General features: G+C 41.6%; 1 long non-coding RNA gene across 1 annotated transcript; it reads right to left on the bottom strand.

Annotated features, from left to right (window-relative positions):
* Positions 1 to 2,204: 2,204 nt before the first annotated feature.
* Positions 2,205 to 6,809, bottom strand: LOC133561610 (uncharacterized). The gene is made up of 2 exons (XR_009808740.1): positions 6,741 to 6,809; positions 2,205 to 2,669 (listed from the first exon to the last, which is right to left on the bottom strand). It is a non-coding gene; the product is annotated as an uncharacterized LOC133561610 (long non-coding RNA).
* Between the last annotated feature and the right edge of the window lie 12,556 nt (positions 6,810 to 19,365).

Raw genomic sequence — 19,365 nt, forward strand, 5'->3', positions numbered from 1 at the left:
GGGACGGCCATCATATTGCAGTCTACATGTATCTCTTATGTGGGACGGCCATCATATTGCAGTCTACACGTATCTCTTATGTGTGACTGCCATCATATTGCAGTCTACATGTATCTCTTATGTGTGACTGCCATTATATTGCAGTCTACACTTATCTCTTATGTGGGACGGCCATCATATTGCAGTCTACATGTATCTATTATATGGGACTGCCATCATATTGCAGTCTACATGTATCTATTATGTGGGACGGCCATCATATTGCAGTCTACACGTATCTTTTATGTGGGACGGCCATTATATTGCAGTCTACACGTATCTCTTATGTGTGACTGCCATCATTTTGCAGTCTACACGTATCTCTTATGTGTGACTGCCATCATATTGCAGTCTACACGTATCTCTTATGTGGGACTGCCATCATATTGCAGTCTACACGTATCTATTATGTGGGACGGCCATCATATTGCAGTCTACACGTATCTCTTATGTGTGACGGCCATCATATTGCAGTCTACACGTATCTATTATGTGGGACGGCCATCATATTGCAGTCTACACGTATCTCTTATGTGTGACTGCCATCATTTTGCAGTCTACACGTATCTCTTATGTGTGACTGCCATCATATTGCAGTCTACACGTATCTCTTATGTGGGACTGCCATCATATTGCAGTCTACACGTATCTATTATGTGGGACGGCCATTATATTGCAGTCTACACATATCTCTTATGTGGGGCGGCCATCATATTGCAGTCTGCACGTATCTCTTATGTGGGACGGCCATAATATTGCAGTCTACACGTATCTCTTATGTGTGACTGCCATTATATTGCAGTGTACACTTATCTCTTATGTGTGACTGCCATCATATTGCAGTCTACATGTATCTCTTATGTGTGACTGCCATTATATTGCAGTCTACATTTATCTCTTATGTGGGACGGCCATCATATTGCAGTCTACACGTATCTCTTATGTGTGACTGCCATCATATTGCAGTCTACATGTACCTCTTATGTGTGACTGCCATTATATTGCAGTCTACACTTATCTCTTATGTGGGACGGCCATCATATTGCAGTCTACACGTATCTATTATGTGGGGCAGCCATCATATTGCAGTCTACACGTATCTCTTATGTGTGACTGCCATCATATTGCAGTCTACACTTATCTCTTATGTGGGGCAGCCATCATATTGCAGTCTACACGTATCTCTTATGTGGGACGGCCATCATATTGCAGTCTACACTTATCTATTATGTGGGGCAGCCATCATATTGCAGTATACACGTATCTCTTATGTGTGACTGCCATCATATTGCAGTCTACACGTATCTCTTATGTGTGACTGCCATCATATTGCAGTCTACATGTATCTCTTATGTGTGACTGCCATTATATTGCAGTCTACACTTATCTCTTATGTGGGACGGCCATCATATTGCAGTCTACACGTATCTATTATGTGGGGCAGCCATCATATTGCAGTCTACACGTATCTCTTATGTGGGACGGCCATAATATTGCAGTCTACACGTATCTCTTATGTGTGACTGCCATTATATTGCAGTCTACACTTATCTCTTATGTGTGACTGCCATCATATTGCAGTCTACACGTATCTCTTATGTGTGACTGCCATTATATTGCAGTCTACACTTATCTCTTATGTGGGACGGCCATCATATTGCAGTCCACACGTATCTATTATGTGGGGCAGCCATCATATTGCAGTCTACACGTATCTCTTATGTGTGACTGCCATCATATTGCAGTCTACACGTATCTCTTATGTGTGACTGCCATTATATTGCAGTCTACACGTATCTCTTATGTAGGGCAGCCATCATATTGCAGTCTACACGTATCTCTTATGTGGGACGGCCATCATATTGCAGTCTACACGTATCTCTTATGTGGGACGGCCATCATATTGCAGTATACACTTATCTATTATGTGGGGCAGCCATCATATTGCAGTCTACATGTATCTCTTATGTGTGACTGCCATCTACTGATCACACTTGTCATTTTACCATGTGCCAAATAAAATAGCTTAGAAGTCGGTAAGCACAACCAAAATGATTCCGTACATTAGGTTATAAGGCGCATTGTCGAGTTTTAGAGAAAATTAAAGGATTTTAAGTGTGCCTTATAGTCGGAAAAATACATTACTTTTTTCTCAATTTCAATCAATCAATCAATCAATGTTTATTTATATAGCCCCAAATCACAAATGTCTCAAAGGACTGCACAAATCATTACGACTACAACATCCTCGGAAGAACCCACAAAAGGGCAAGGAAAACTCACACCCAGTGGGCAGGGAGAATTCACATTCAGTGGGACGCCAGCGACAATGCTGACTATGAGAAACCTTGGAGAGGACCTCAGATGTGGGCAACCCCCCCCCTCTAGGGGACCGAAAGCAATGGATGTCGAGCGGGTCCAACATGATACTGCGAAAGTTCAATCCACAGTGGCTCCAAGACAGCAGCGAGAGTCCCGTCCACAGGAAACCATCTCGAGCGGATCAGCAGCGTAGAGATGTCCCCAACCGATACAGGCGAGCGGTCCATCCTGGGTCCCGACGAGCGGTCCATCCTGGGTCTCGACTCTGGACAGCCAGTACTTCATCCATGGTCATCGGACCGGACCCCCTCCACAAGGGAGGGGGGGACATAGGAGAAAGAAAAGAAGCGGCAGATCAACTGGTCTAAAAAGGAGGTCTATTTAAAGGCTAGAGTATACAGATGAGTTTTAAGATGAGACTTAAATGCTTCTACTGAGGTAGCATCTCGAACTGTTACCGGGAGGGCATTCCAGAGTACTGGAGCCCGAACGGAAAACGCTCTATAGCCCGCAGACTTTTTTTGAGCTCTAGGAATCACTAATAAGCCGGAGTCTTTTGAACGCAGATTTCTTGCCGGGACATACGGTACAATACAATCGGCAAGATAGGCTGGAGCTAGACCGTGTAGTATTTTATACGTAAGTAGTAAAACCTTAAAGTCACATCTTAAGTGCACAGGAAGCCAGTGCAGGTGAGCCAGTACAGGCGTAATATGATCAAACTTTCTTGTTCTTGTCAAAAGTCTAGCAGCCGCATTTTGTACCAACTGTAATCTTTTAATGCTAGACATTGGGAGACCCGAAAATAATACGTTACAGTAATCGAGACGAGACGTAACAAACGCATGGATAATGATCTCGGCGTCTTTAGTGGACAAAATGGAGCGAATTTTAGCGATATTACGGAGATGAAAGAAGGCCGTTTTAGTAACGCTTTTAATGTGTGACTCAAAGGAGAGAGTTGGGTCGAAGATAATACCCAGATTTTTTACAGAGTCACCTTGTTTTATTATTTGGTTGTCAAATGTTAAAGTTGTATTATTAAATAGAGGTCGGTGTCTAGCAGGACCGATAATCAGCATTTCCGTTTTTTTGGCATTAAGTTGCAAAAAGTTAGCGGACATCCATTGTTTAATTTCATTAAGACACGCTTCCAACTGACTACAGTCCGGCGTGTTGGTCAGCTTTAGGGGCATGTAAAGTTGGGTGTCATCAGCATAACAGTGAAAGCTAATACCGTATTTGCGTATGACGTCACCTAGCGGCAGCATGTAGATGCTGAAGAGTACAGGGCCAAGGACCGAACCCTGGGGAACTCCACATGTTACCTTAACATAGTCCGAGGTCACACTGTTATAGGAGACGCACTGCATCCTATCAGTAAGATAAGAGTTAAACCATGACAGGGCTGAGTCTGAAATACCAATTCGTATTTTGATACGCTCTAATAAAATATTATGATCGACGGTATCGAAAGCAGCGCTAAGATCGAGGAGCAGCAACATAGATGACGCATCAGAGTCCATCGTTAGCAATAGATCATTAGTCAGTTTTGCGAGGGCTGTCTCAGTCGAGTGATTTGCCCTGAAACCGGATTGAAAGGTTTCACATAGATTGTTAAACGCTAAGTGCTCATTTAGCTGCTCTGCAACAATTTTTTCGAGGATTTTCGAAATAAAGGGAAGGTGAGACACCGGTCGGTAGTTTACCATGAGGTCTGGATCGAGGTTAGGTCTTTTAAGGAGAGGATGAATAACCGCTTTTTTGAATGCAACGGGAACAGTGCCCGAGGAAAGTGATAAGTTTATAATATTTAGCACTGATGGACCTAATAATACAAAAAGCTCCTTGATAAGTTTCCCAGGAAGTGGGTCAAGTAAACATGTTGTTTGTTTTATTCCATTTACACGTTGTAACAATCCTTCTAATGTTATTTCATCAAAACGAGAGAAACTATTTTGGATATTTGCAGTATCCGCTGTATATACAATCGTATCTGTGTTACTATAACCCCGTTGTAGCTGGGACGCATTGTCTTTAATCTCCTTTCTAATAAGTTCAATTTTCTTATTAAAGAACTTCATAAAGTCATCTGCCGAATGGGTGGAGCTACTGGAAGGAGTCCCTTGTTGGGTTAGCGATGCTACTGTACTAAACAAAAATTTTGGATCGTTTTTATTAATGCGGATGAGATTTGAGTAATAATTAGTTTTAGCTAAGGTAAGCATGCGTTTATAAGTTATTAAACTATCACTCCATGCTTGATGGTGCACCTCAAGTTTAGTCGTGCGCCATTTGCGTTCCAGCTTTCTACATAATAATTTCTGAGCTCTAGTTTCTTCAGTAAACCATGGCGTACGCCTTTTTGGAGCCTTTTTTAACTTCAGCGGTGCTATACTATCAATGGTTTCGCGCAGTGCGTTGTTAAAGTTGTTAGTGAGGTTATCAATAGACCCCACATACTTTGGGAACGGTGCCATTACCGAGGGCAGTAGGTCCGCAAGAGTCGTCGTTGTGGCAGCATTAATGTTGCGGCTGCTATAGCAGTTATTATTATTATTAGCTTGCCGAACATGAGTCTGAACTTCGAATTTTATAAGGTAATGATCAGACATTACTTTAGTATACGGGAGTATCATAACTTTGGAGACGGTGATACCTCTGACAAGCACTAGGTCTATCGTATTACCGCTGCAATGCGTCGGTTCATTTATTATTTGTGTAAGACCACAGCTATCAATTATAGTCTGGAGCGCCACGCACGGTGGGTCCAATGGGGTATTCATATGGATATTAAAGTCCCCCATTATAATTATATTATCGGCGTGCGTCACTAGATCAGCAACAAACTCTGAGAATTCATTAATAAAGTCCGAATAGGGCCCTGGGGGGCGGTAGATAACGGCCAGGCACAGAGGCAGAGGTGTGGCAGACTTCATAGAAAGCACCTCAAACGATTTATATTTATTATTTAAGTTAGGACTAAAGTTAAAGTTTTCGTTGTATATTAGTGCGACACCCCCTCCCTTTTTGAGGTGACGGGCAATATGCGCATTCGTATAGTTAGGAGGGGATGCCTCATTTATCGCAAAAAAGTCGTCTGGTTTGAGCCAGGTTTCGCTAAGACCGATGACGTTAAGGTTGTTGTCTCTAATGACCTCATTGACTAATAACGTTTTGGGAGACAAAGATCTGATGTTTAGAAAGCCCATATTATAGGTAGTGGGCTGTTTTAAGGAGTTGTTGATAAAATTATCCGTAGTAGCAATATTAATAATGTTGCGTTTATTATGCGCAGTGTACTTAAAATAATTACGACCATATCTAGGAATTGATATGACGGGAATTTTCAGATTGTCTACTTGGCGCTGCGATAAACTGAACGCATCATAATTTGCCACCTCAGTAGAACGCATGTCTAACTCTGACGAAGTCATAGATACAGTAGAAAAAACATTTTGTGAGTTGTGTATTATTCTACGAAAATTGCTATGTGTACAGGGATCATCCAGCCTGGCGCTGGCTAGTTCTAACTTAACTGACTCCATACCCAGGCTAGCAGGCTCTGTAATTGCCTGTGACCGGGCTTGCTCTAGTGCAGTTAGTCAAATGTGGCTCAATGCGAAGTCTATGTTCCGAGACAAGAGGATAGCGCCTTCCTGGTTAGGGTGAAGGCCGTCTCTCCTCAGCAAGCCAGGTTTGCCCCAGAAAGAGGGCCAATTATCAATAAACGTAAATCCCTGTTGTCTGCAGAAGCTATCCAGCCACCTGTTAAGAGAGACTAATCTGCTATATCTCTCATCATTGCCTCTCCCAGGCAGGGGGCCAGAGACAATTACTCGATGCCTGGACATCTTTCTGGCGAGATTACAAGCCCTGGCTATGTTTCTCTTTGTAATCTCTGATTGTCTCATCCTAACGTCATTGGAGCCAACGTGTATTACTATATTCGCATAACTAGTGGTGCGGTTAGCCTGCCGTACGTGTTTACTAGACCTGTTGCGAGTTAGCTCCCTAAGATTAGCTTCAATGTCAGGTGCTCTGCCCCCGGGAATACACTTAATTGTGGCTGGTTTGCTAAGCTTTATGTTTCGGGTGATGGAGTCCCCTATAACTAAAGTGTGGTGCCCGGTAGACTGGGGTGTAGGACTAGCTAAAGGGCTAAATCTATTATGCGTCTCAACCGGTACACCGTAGCTTGTAGGCCGATTAGGGCTGCTACAAGCTGGGCTAGTTAGCTCGCTACAGCTAACGCTAGCAGATGTGTCCGCAACATCTAAAGTTACGAAATTACACTGCTCTAACTGGCGGACACGGCTCTCTAGCAAAGCCAACCTATCCATGAGTAAAGTGCACGAAGCGCAGGAAGCCATACTCACAGAAACTTTCCGTCGCCGAGTGGAGTGCCAGCTGTCTTCGGGAAGTGGTGGTCACGGTGGCTGTTTCTTATTGTTCTGCAAAAACTGTCCATTATGCTGCCCGGACACCGACATCTGCCGTCATTATCACCTGCAGCTAAATTCCCCAGCGTGACTACAAATATACTTTGTTCCAATTACATAAGAGTATAGAAAGTGTATACGTACGTAGGAGGTGTTTATGAGTTTGTGTGAAAGGTTAATAACAGTGAAAGGGGTTTATAAAGACCTGGAATGCATACAATATTCATGAAAATCATAAAATAATAGCATCCCTGCTCTGCAGAAATTCACCCCGGGGTTCTGACTGAGGGAACACAAACTCCACCAAGCTCATAATGTAGAATCATTGAGATACGTCCCTATCAGCATTATGAACAAACAGGATACATGCGCCTGTTGAAAAGTTAAAGCAGCATTAATAGTCACACACACACACACTAGGTGTGGGGTAATTATTCTCTGCATTTGACCCATCACCCTTGTTCACCCCCTGGGAGGTGAGGGGAGCAGTGGGCAGCAGCAGTGGCCACGCCTGGGAATCATTTTTAGTGATTTAATCCCCAATTCCAAGCCTTGATGCTGAGTGCCAAGCAGGGAGATCATGGGTCACATTTTTATAGTCTCTGGTATGACTCGGCCGGGGTTTGAACTCACAACCATTGTTTCATGTGCCTCTTTAGAGCGAGATGGGGGCGTTCTACCAGTGGCAGTTTTTTTTTGTTTGTTTGTTTTTTTCACAGCTGTTGTAAGTGTAAAACTGCTGTATATGTTAGACCAGATCTCAGCAGGACGTACCATGCGTTGCAGTCGATGTTTGTCCCGGACTGAGACTCCCGGGAAACACACGGTGATTAAGAAGATGGAGAAGGTGAGGATGGACTCGATGATGGCTGAGTAGAACTGCACCAGCATCTTGGTCGGCACCTTAGGTTTCCTTAGATGCTGCAGGAAGTACATCCTCTGCTGGGCCTTCTTGATGAGGGAGCTGATGGTCGGCTCCCACTTGAGGTCCTGGGTGATGGTGGTTTCCAAGAAACGGATGGAGACAGGGATGGGAGAGGGGGGATGGTGGGGCTTTGACTTTTCTGAAGTCCAAGATTATCTCCACGGTTTTTCCACTGTTTTCCATCCTCCTCGTTAATTTTCCGACGTGTGTAAATGCTCTGTAGTGCAGCATGCGAAAACTTTGGAAAGCTTTTACATCGTTTTCCAGACAACCCGGAAAGAAGACAAGAAGGGGAAGTGAGAGTAGTTCATCAACACTGGAGAGCCACCGATTCCAGTGTCTTCCATCCATCCATTTCCTACCTCTTATTCCCTTTGGGGTTGCGGGGGCACTGGTTCCTATCTCAGCTACAATCGGACAGAAGGCGGCGTACACTCTGGACAAGTCGCTACCTCATCGCAGGGCCAACACAGATAGACAGACAACATTCACACACTAGGGACCATTTAGTGCTGCCAATCAACCAATCCCCAGGTGCATGTCTTTGGAGGTGGGAGGAGCCTATCCCCAGGTGCATGTCTTTGAAAGTGGGAGGGGCCTATCCCCAGGTGCATGTCTTTGGAGGTGGGAGGAGCCTATCCCCAGGTGCATGTCTTTGGAGGTGGGAGGAGCCTATCCCCAGGTGCATGTCTTTGGAGGTGGGAGGGGCCTATCCCCAGGTGCATGTCTTTGGAGGTGGGAGGAAGCCGGAGTACCTGGAGGGAACCCACGCATTCACAGGGAGAACATGCAAACTCCACACAGAAAAATCCAGAGTCCGGGATTGAACCCAGGACTAGTCAGGACCTTTGTATTGTGAGGAGGATGCACTAACCCCTCTTCCACCGTGCTGAGCGATTCCAGCGTCTTGTGCTTGGTGAACACAAAACACGAGGTTCGAGTTTTGTTCAGGAGAGAACACACAGCAGCTAATACAAATAATAACAGAAGAAATGAACAAACTTAAGAGATGGTTTGCAAAAACATTTGGATCTCAGTTAAACTAAAATAAAGCAATTTGGTGGCAATAAAAGAGAAAGTCAAAGACAAATACAAATAGACAGACAATCAATGAGTAAAAGAAACCACATTTTGAGTGTAATAATAGATAAGAAAATGAACTGGAAATCTCGTGAAGGAAATAAACAACACAAAGTGGCAAGAAATATATCAGTAATGAATAAAGCGGGAAGCACGGTGTCGCAGTGGTTAGTGCTCGCACAGAAGGTCTTGGGTTTAATTCCGAGGCTCAGGGTCTTTCTGTGTGGAGTTTGCATGTCCTCCCCGTGACTGCGTGGGTTCCCTACGGGTACTGCGGCTTTCTCCCACCTCCAAAGACACGCATCTGGGGATAGGTCTGTTGGAAACACTAAATGTATGTCCCGGCTAGAAATCTGCGTTCAAAGAACTCCGGCATGTTAGTGATTCCCAGAGCCCAAAAATCAGTAGATTGCACAGTACAGTACATGTTCCGTACAATTGACCACTAAATGGTAACACCCAAATAAGTTTTTCAACTTGTTTAAGTCGGGGTCCACGTTAATTAATTCATGGTAATAAGTCTTCTAAATAAAGTAGTGAATGCCACCAGGTTCTTTTTGGATTTGGTCAGAGAAAATGACAGAATAGTCCACTCGGACGATTCAGTTCAATCCTTTCGCCAATTACCAAAGACAAAGTACTGCAAATGCCTTTCCAATAAGCGCACTGCAATGGGCGGGGCCTAAACATTGGTATTAAGTTAGCTGGAGACTGTTGCCACCGATCTCACAATTCAGATATTCCATCATAGGTCTTAGTTAGTCCAACCTTGGTATAATAAAGTGAAAGTACCAATGATTGTCACACAGACACACTAAGTGTAGTGAAATTTGACCCATCCCCTTGATCACCCCCTTAGGAAGTGAGGGGAGCAGTGGGCAGCAGCAGTGGCCGCGCCCGGGAATCATTTTGGGTGATTTAACCCCCAATTCCAACCCTTGATGCTGAGTGAGTGCCAAGCAGGGAGGCAATGGGTACCATTTTTATTTTTATAGTCTTTGGTATGACTCGGCCGGGGTTTGAACTCCCAACCTAGTGATCTCAGGGCGGACACTCTAACCACTAGGCCACTGAGTAGTAAGTATGATGTATTAGCTTGAATTGGATGAGGCTGTGTCTTGCACAAATATAAGACTTTTGAACTCAACTTAAAATCTCTGACCAACTCTATCTGGATTGGGTCAGTCCTAAATCCTCCTTCCAAAGTGAGGTGTGGTGTTCGGGTCTGTGGGACCCGTTTTTATTTTTTATTAGAAGAAAAATGATACAATTCATCAATTGTTCAAACTAAGACTCACGGACTTTGACTCATTTTCTGTGACAAACATATATCAGAATACATATTTAATGACCACACATCACTCCTACACATTTCTATTTCAATATGAACGTTACACAAGTGTTAACTGAATTGAGTCAGGGCGTAAAAGAAAACGTTTGAAGTTAGAAGCGATATCAGAAGCACATCTAAAGCTTTGTCAGTTGGCAAAACTAGAAACCTAAGGTAAGTATTACAAACAAAACTGCAGATATGTACAAAAGAAAAGTGTTGATTAGGGAGTGAAAATGTATCACAAAGTTGCTGGAAAGAAGCAAAAGTGTTGTCAATGTACAGATCTTTAATGTTGTTGATCCCCAGACTTGACCGTCTTAAAAAGGTACTATCAACAAACGAGGAAAGGAAAGCATTAAAAGCAGTGATGGGAGCAAAACTAGAAATAGTCTGCAAACCAAAATAGCGCTGAAACTGAACCCAGATTCTAAATGAGGTTTTTACCATTGGATTTTTCGTAAAAGCGAATGTTGATGAGTGAATGGGAGAATGAACCAAAGCATAAACTTATTTGGGTGTTACCATTTAGTGGTCAATTGTACTGAATATATACTGTGCTCTGCAATCTACTAATAAAAGTTTCATTCAATCAATCAAATATTTTGCTATGTTTAGGTTAAACTCTTAAAATGTGAATATCGTGCAAAGGTTTGTTTATTCCAACAATTAGATATCCAAGGTGAAACTATATTAATGACATATGCTCAGAACATGCAACTCAAGATATTTCAAGCATTCATCTGATATCATTTTAATGATTATGGCTTAAAGTTTACAAAAACCTCGAATTGAAAATCTCTGCTTGTCAAAAACTGTAAGCCTTGGTCATTAACATTATAGCCAAAAAAAAGGCTTGACATATCTCACTTTGCATATGATGAGTTTATTAGTTTCACATTTGAAGGGGATTTGCTGACATGAATGGACTTTGGCACAATATAATTTTTTCTTTTTATTAACTTGTATGTGTCGGCTGTTTTCAAAGGGTGAGTACTTTTACCTTATTTTTAATTTTAACACAGAATGTTTAAATGTCACTTACAAACATTGATCAAGTATCACTGTTGTGGTTATGGAGAGGAGTTGACGGCTCAGACAACAGGGGGGCAGTAATGTTCAATAATCAATTATATATATAGTCAATATATATATAATAATAATAAACAACACTAACTAATAAACATAACTAAGGAAATGGAGTGTGTGACAAAACCCAGGAGAGTTTATGTGTGAGGCTATCTGTAAGGTTAACTGAAGTGTGTGTTACCAATCATAATGGTGATTTAACCCCCAATTCAATTTCTTGATGCTGAGTGCCAAGCAGGGAGGTAATGAGTCCCATTTGCATAGTCTTTGGTATGACTCCGCCAGGGTTTGAACTCACAACCTACCAACCTCAAAGCAGACGCTCTAACCACTAGACCACTGAGTAGGTAGAATGAAGATACTTTGATGGCAAAAGGGGGCTTCACGGTGGCAGAGTGGTTAGTGCGTCTGCCTCACAATAAGAAGTTCCTGCAGTCCTCGGTTCAAATCCAGGCTGGGGATCTTTCTGTGTGGAGTTTGCATGTTCTCCCCGTGAATGCGTGGGTTCCCTCCAGGTACTCCAGCTTCCTCCCACCTCCAAAGACATGCACCTGGGGATAGGTTGATTGGCAACACTAAATTGGCCCTAGTGTGTGAATGTGAGTGTGAATGTTGTCTGTCTATCTGTGTTGGCCCTGCGATGAGGTGGCGACTTGTCCAGGGTGTACGCCGCCTTCCGCCCGATTGTAGCTGAGATAGGCGCCAGCGCCCCCTGCGACCCCAAAAGGGAATAAGCGGTAAAAAATGGATGGATGGATGGATGATGGCAAAAGTGTGACCCTGATATCGATTAATACACTTTGCGTTGCTTCCTACGGTAGAACTAGAGTGTGATTGATAAAAGTGCAGTTAATTGAGGCTAACGAACGTGATGGAGTTGACAGTTCCAGCCTCTCCGATGCTTTATGTCTTATTAATAAAGATCACATGGACGAGCAGACAAAATAAAACTGATGGTGGGTGGGCAGGACTTGACAACGAGCCATTCTCAGAAGACAAAAATCGCCTTCAAAGAAAGTAAAAGGACACCATAGATATTACGTAAGGAGAAAAGACGGTCATTATTAGAATTTAACGAGTGACTCAAAATGACAGAACAATGTGGCGTGATGGATCATCATGTGCGTCCCAGGAGGACAGCAGACATGATGATGAGGAGGACGGAATGGGAAGGAGCTTTGACTGAAGCAACACTGACCCCCAGTGGCCAAACCTGAAAGTGCTATAATGGAGGGTGCCACAGTGAGCGCTCTCATGTCTCAGCATGAGCTTCAAGTGAAGTGTCGTTTATCAGAATTGTGCGAGTGCACGTTCTTCCATTCATGTGCGCGGTCACAGGAACATTACGCTTAAGAACCCACTGTGTGCAGAGCTGTGCCAATGTGCATAAGTGCGCTAATAATGGTCTCCCGGCGGACCGGGGCTTTTCCTTTTGATGCGATGAAGGCCGACAGGCGTGAAACAGGTCCAATCAGGCGCGTGGGCGCTGCCAATTAACCCTTTTCACCGTGTGAAACCCAACATAATTGCCTAGGGTGAAGGAGGTGGAGGGACATGGCCTGCCCAGCGTAGGCTGAAACGGGCATTAGCGCCACTGCCAGGTGACCATTACGCGCACACACACACACACACACACACACACACACACACACACACACATATATAAGTGGAGCACTGAGGTGTTCTCTCCAAATCACATAGCTACACTTGCCACTCAGGCCTTAATTGGCATGCCTTCTCTCCCAACTTTTTTTCTATTGCTACACACACACTTTTTTATTTTTTGAATAAATGTAATATTGCACTGCAGCCGCACTCCTTGCATTAAAAGGGCCCTCATTTATTCCGCGCATGAAATATTCAAATTTCCTATTTGTAGTTCACCATGTTAGAAGAATGCATTTTACTGGAACAAACCTTTATAAATATTGCTCTGTTATTAATGCTGAAGGCAGAACGAGAACACATCTTAATGCGCTCGGAATTGAACCAAAACATGACTTTATTTTGCCTCCCAGCATTTAGACTTTATAGTCAATTGCATTTTATGGCGATAGAGCCCTGTTCCATGCAAATTATGTAGGATGAGAATCCATGTTCTGGTCTTGTAGCGTTCAGAGTGAAATATGCATACTTAGGTACACGTGCACTGTCTATGAAAATATTTGACTAATTATTCTTAGTTTTGATTGACACTAATGCATTACCTACTCTACATGCCCCTAAAGCTGACCAACACGCCGGACTGTAGTCAGTTGGAAGCGTGTCTTAATGAAATTAAACAATGGATGTCCGCTAATTTTTTGCAACTTAACGCCAAAAAAACGGAAATGCTGATTATCGGTCCTGCTAGACACCGACCTCTATTTAATAATACAACTTTAACATTTCACAACCAAATAATAAAACAAGGTGACTCGGTAAAAAATCTGGGTATTATCTTCGACCCAACTCTCTCCTTTGAGTCACACATTAAAAGTGTTACTAAAACGGCCTTCTTTCATCTCCGTAATATCGCTAAAGTTCACTCCATTTTGTCCACTAAAGACGCCGAGATCATTATCCATGCGTTTGTTACGTCTCGTCTCGATTACTGTAACGTATTATTTTCGGGTCTTCCCATGTCCAGCATTAAAAGATTACAGTTGGTACAAAATGCGGCTGCTAGACTATATACCTTTATATACATATATACATACATACGGCGTGGCGCAGTGGGAGAGTGGCCGTGCGCAACCCAAGTGTCCCTGGTTCAAATCCCACCTAGTACCAACCTCGTCACGTCCGTTGTGTCCTGAGCAAGACACTTCACCCTTGCTCCTGATGGGTGCTGGTTAGCGCCTTGCATGGCAGCTCCCTCCATCAGTGTGTGAATGTGTGTGTGAATGGGTAAATGTGGAAGTAGTGTCAAAGCGCTTTGAGTACCTTGAAGGTAGAAAAGCGCTATACAAGTACAACCCATTTATCATTTATTTATATATACCTATACTGTATATACCTTTATATACATATATACATACATATATACCTATACTGTATATACCTTTATATACATATATACATACATATATACCTATACTGTATATACCTTTATATACATATATACATACATATATACCTATACTGTATATACCTTTATATACATATATACATACATATATATCTATACTGGCTCACCTGCACTGGCTTCCTGTGCACTTAAGATGTGACTTTAAGGTTTTACTACTTACATATAAAATACTACATGGTCTAGCTCCAGCCTATCTTGCCGATTGTATTGTACCATATGTCCCGGCAAGAAATCTGCCTTCAAAAGACTCCGGCTTATTAGTGATTCCTAGAGCCCAAAAAAGGTCTGTGGGCTATAGAGCGCTTTCCATTCGGGCTCCAGTACTCTCGAATGCCCTCCCGGTAACAGTTCGAGATGCCACCTCAGTAGAAGCATTTAAGTCTCACCTTAAAACTATTCTGTATACTCTAGCCTTTAAAAAGACCTCCTTTTTAGACCAGTTGATCTGCCGCTTCTTTTCTTTTTCCCCTATGTCCCCCACTCCCTTGTGGAGGGGGTCCGGTCCGATGACCATGGATGAAGTACTGGCTGTCCAGAGACGAGACCCAGGATGGACCGCTCGCCTGTGTATCGGTTGGGGACATCTCTATGCTGCTGATCCGCCTCCGCTTGGGATGGTTTCCTGTGGACGGGACTCTCGCTGCTGTCTTGCATCTGCTTTGATCTGATCTCTCGCGGCTGTGTTGGAGCCACTATGGATTGAACTTTCACAGTATCATGTTAGACCCGCTCGACATCCATTGCTTTCGGTCCCCTAGAGGGGGGTGGGGGGGGTTGCCCACATCTGAGGTCCTCTCCAAGGTTTCTCATAGTCAGCATTGTCACTGGCGTCCCACTGGATGTGAATTCTCCCTGCCCACTGGGTGTGAGTTTTCCTTGCCCTTTTGTGGGTTCTTCTGAGGATGTTGTAGTCGTAATGATTTGTGCAGTCCTTTGAGACATTTGTGATTCGGGGCTATATAAATAAATATTGATTGATCGATACCTAAAACTCAGTCATATGTACAATGTTGTACAGTTTTAACAGACAAATTGTAATTCCACAGGTGCCAAACCTCATACACATCGCAATCTCATTCATTCTTTTCCCATTTATTTATTTATTTCAGGCAACGACATAAAAATAATAATAATAAACAAAAAAAAGTACAAATTTGACTACACATAATGATATAAATTAATATAGTGCAAAAGGTAATGTACAGTATGTAATACATGATTGTCCATTTTTGCCTGAAAGGGAGTGGGAAGAAGATCATTTATTTAATCCCACCTCCAGTTCTCCATTCAGTGATTATTCACATGACTTTCACTATTACTTTGTTCAAGGATTATAATACAAATGTTGTATCATAGTGGCATTACCACAGGTAACAATAATTATTACACTGTAACTATAATTTGTATCAATAATGTAGGAATAATGAAAATACCAACAATGGTAATAGACAACTTGGTAATAATGGTAATAGACAACTTGGCAATAATGGTAATAGACAACTTGGTAATAATGGTAATAGACAACTTGGCAATAATGGTAATAGACAACTTGGCAATAATGGTAATAGACAACTTGGCAATAATGGTAATAGACAACTTGGCAATAATGGTAATAGACAACTTGGCAATAATGGTAATAGACAACTTGGTAATAATGGTAATAGACAACTTGGCAATAATGGTAATAGACAACTTGGCAATAATGGTTATAGACAACTTGGCAATGATGGTAATAGACAACTTGGTAATAATGGTAATAGACAACTTGGCAATAATGGTAAGGTAAACATTGAGCACATGAGACAGAGTACAACAGCAAGTCAAATTAAATTAAAGACCCTCATCTCTATATTTGAACCAAACCCAATGTTTGCATAATAGTTTAAATCGATGAATAGTTTGGCATAGCTTGTGTTGTAAGTCCAGTTTGTTCCATAGTTTTACTCCGCATACAGACACACAAAAACGTTTACGAGAGGTTTGAGCTCTCGGTTATGAGAAATATCCAAATCCTCTCAAGTTGTGAGCCTGCACTCGTCTTACAAAAAGTGTTGTAAATTAGGCGGTAATAATTTATTAAATGCTTTATATAAGATTATTAATGTATTATATTTAATGGAGGTGTGGGAAAAAATCGATTCTAATTTGCATCGCAATTCTCACGTTGTGCGATTCAGAATCGATTCTCATTTTTAAAAAATAGATTTTTTTTTTTATGTATTCATTTTTCATATTTTTTTTTATCAATCCAACAAAACAATACACAACAACACCATAACAATGCAATCCAATTCCAAAAGCAAAGCTGAGCCAGCAACACTCAGAACTGCAATAAACAGAGCAATTGAGAGGAGACACAAACACCACAGAGAACAAAACAAAAGTAGTGAAACAAAAATGAATAATTAAAAATCCCTCATTGACATTATCATTAGACATTTATAAAAATAATAAAAAAGAACAATAGTGTCACAGTGGCTTACACTTGCATGGCATCTCATAAGCTTGACAACACACTGTGTCCAATGTTTTCACAAAGATAAAATAAGTCATATTTTTGCTTCCTTTAATAGTTCAAACAAATTTACATTATTGCAATCAGTTGAGAAAACATTGTCCTTTACAATTATAAAAGCTTTTTTTTTTTTTTAAATCTACTACTCTGCTGGCATGTCAGCAGACTGGGGTAGATCCTGCTGAAATCTATGTATTGAATGAATACACAATCCTTTTGAATCGGGAAAAAATCATTTTTTAATCGAGAATCGTGTTGAATTGATAAAAAAAAATTGATTTTGAATTGAATCATGACCCCAAGAATCGATATTGAATTGAATCGTGGGACACCCAAATATTCGCAGCCCTAATATTTAACAAGGTCATCAAATTTGAGAGACTTTGATTGCATAAACAGATTATGAGTATGTTCTAAATAACCAACGTTGTGAATGATCCGCACTGCTCTTTTCTGTAATATGATCAGAGGATGAATTGTGTTGTGGTAAGTATTCCCCCATACTTCAACACAGTATGTAAGGTATGGCAGTACCAAGGTGCAGTATAGAGTACAAAGAAGTATTCAACACAGTATATGGCAGTACCAAGGTACAGTATAGAGTACGGAGTGCATTTTCATTGAGGTATAGCTTTGCTTTGTTTATAATTGAGAGGCTTTTGAAGATTTTTGTTTGAATGTGTCTGACATGAGGTTTCCATGATAGTTTACTATCAACCATTACTCCCAAAAATGTATTCTCATTAACGATTTCAATTTGGGTACCATCAATACTTATTTTCTGTTCAGACGTTTTGTTGTGATTTCCAAAGATCACTATCTTAGTTTTATTTATATTCAAAGATAATTTATTTGTGTTCATCCATTTCTTTACTATATTTAGCGCTGTGTTTACTGTATTTATGAGCTCATTATAGTCATCACTACTGTAGAATATATTTGTGTCGTTTGCAAATAGTACAAATTTTAGTACTTTGGATGTATGAAACATATCATTAATATATACATTAAACAGTTTGGGCCCCAACACGGACTTTTGGGGGACACCACACGCAATGCCAGGAGTATCAGATAAAAATGGACCCATTTTTACAAACGGTACCCTTTCTGTTAAATAATTTGTTAACCAGTCACCAGCCGGCCCCCTAATTCCATATCTTTCCATTTTATCTAGAAGAATTGAATGATTAATGGTATCAAAGGCTTTCTTTAGATCAATAAAGATACCAACTGCATATCTTTGATGCTCCAGTGCATTAGTTACTTATACATGGGTTGTACTTGTATAGCGCTTTTCTACCTTCAAGGTACTCAAAGCGCTTTGACACTACTTCCACATTTACCCATTCACACACACATTCACACACTGATGGAGGGAGCTGCCATGCAAGGCGCCAACCAGCACCCATCAGGAGCAAGGGTGAAGTGTCTTGCTCAGGACACAACGGGCGTGACGAAGTTGGTACTAGGTGGGATTTGAACCAGGGACCCTCGGGTTGCGCACGGCCACTCTCACACTGCGCCACGCCGTCCCTTCAATAGCTTCAGTTATCGCCATTGAGGTTGTTCATTTGGACCCAAACCCATACTGACCCTCATTGATGACATGATGCTTCTCAAGAAAATATTCAAGTCGAGAGTTTAATAGTTTCTCTAAGATTTTTGAGAAGTGAGGCAAAAGAGAGATTGGTCGGTAATTTGTGAAAGAGTGTTTTCTGTCACTTTTGAAGAGCGGAGTTACCTTAGCCATTCTCATTTGACTTGGAAATCGGACAGTCTGGAATGATAGGTTACATTTATAAGTGAAGGGTTTTACAATATTCAGTAAAACCTTTTGAAGCAATATCATGTTGATATCATGGCAGTCAGTGGAGCACTTACTTTCACACTTCCGCACAATGTTTGTCACTTCCTGCTCATTTGTAGCTCAGAGAAAGAATGACCAAGAATTATATTCAATAGGTAATTTTGTAACTCCATTGTCTGGGATATCAACAACCAACTTAGGACCAACATTTACAAAAAAAACTATTGAACTTATTCACTACATTACTCATATTATAATCTTCACCGTTTTCATCAATAAAGTAATCAGGATAAGTCAAATTTGAATATCCTTGTTTGATTAGACTATTCAAAACATCCCAAGTTCCTTTTATATTGGTTTTGTTTTCATATATATTTTTTTGATGATATATTTGTTTGCTTGTTCAATATATATAGTATATAGCGGGTCTAACATGATACTGTGAAAGTTCAATCCACAATGGATCCAACACAGTCGCGAGAGTCCAGTCCAAAGCGGATCCAACACAGCAGCGAGAGTCCCGTTCACAGCGGAGCCAGCAGGAAAACATCCCAAGCGGAGGCGGATCAGCAGCGCAGAGATGTCCCCAGCCGGTACACAGGCAAGCAGTACATGGCCACCGGATCGGACCGGACCCCCTCCACAAGGGAGAGTGGGACATAGGAGAAAAAAGAAAAGAAACGGCAGATCAACTGGTCTAAAAAGGGAGTCTATTTAAAGGCTACAGTATACAAATGAGTTTAAAG

Source organism: Nerophis ophidion, linkage group LG11 (genome assembly GCF_033978795.1).
Source record: "Nerophis ophidion isolate RoL-2023_Sa linkage group LG11, RoL_Noph_v1.0, whole genome shotgun sequence".
Taxonomy (NCBI): Eukaryota; Metazoa; Chordata; class Actinopteri; order Syngnathiformes; family Syngnathidae; genus Nerophis; species Nerophis ophidion.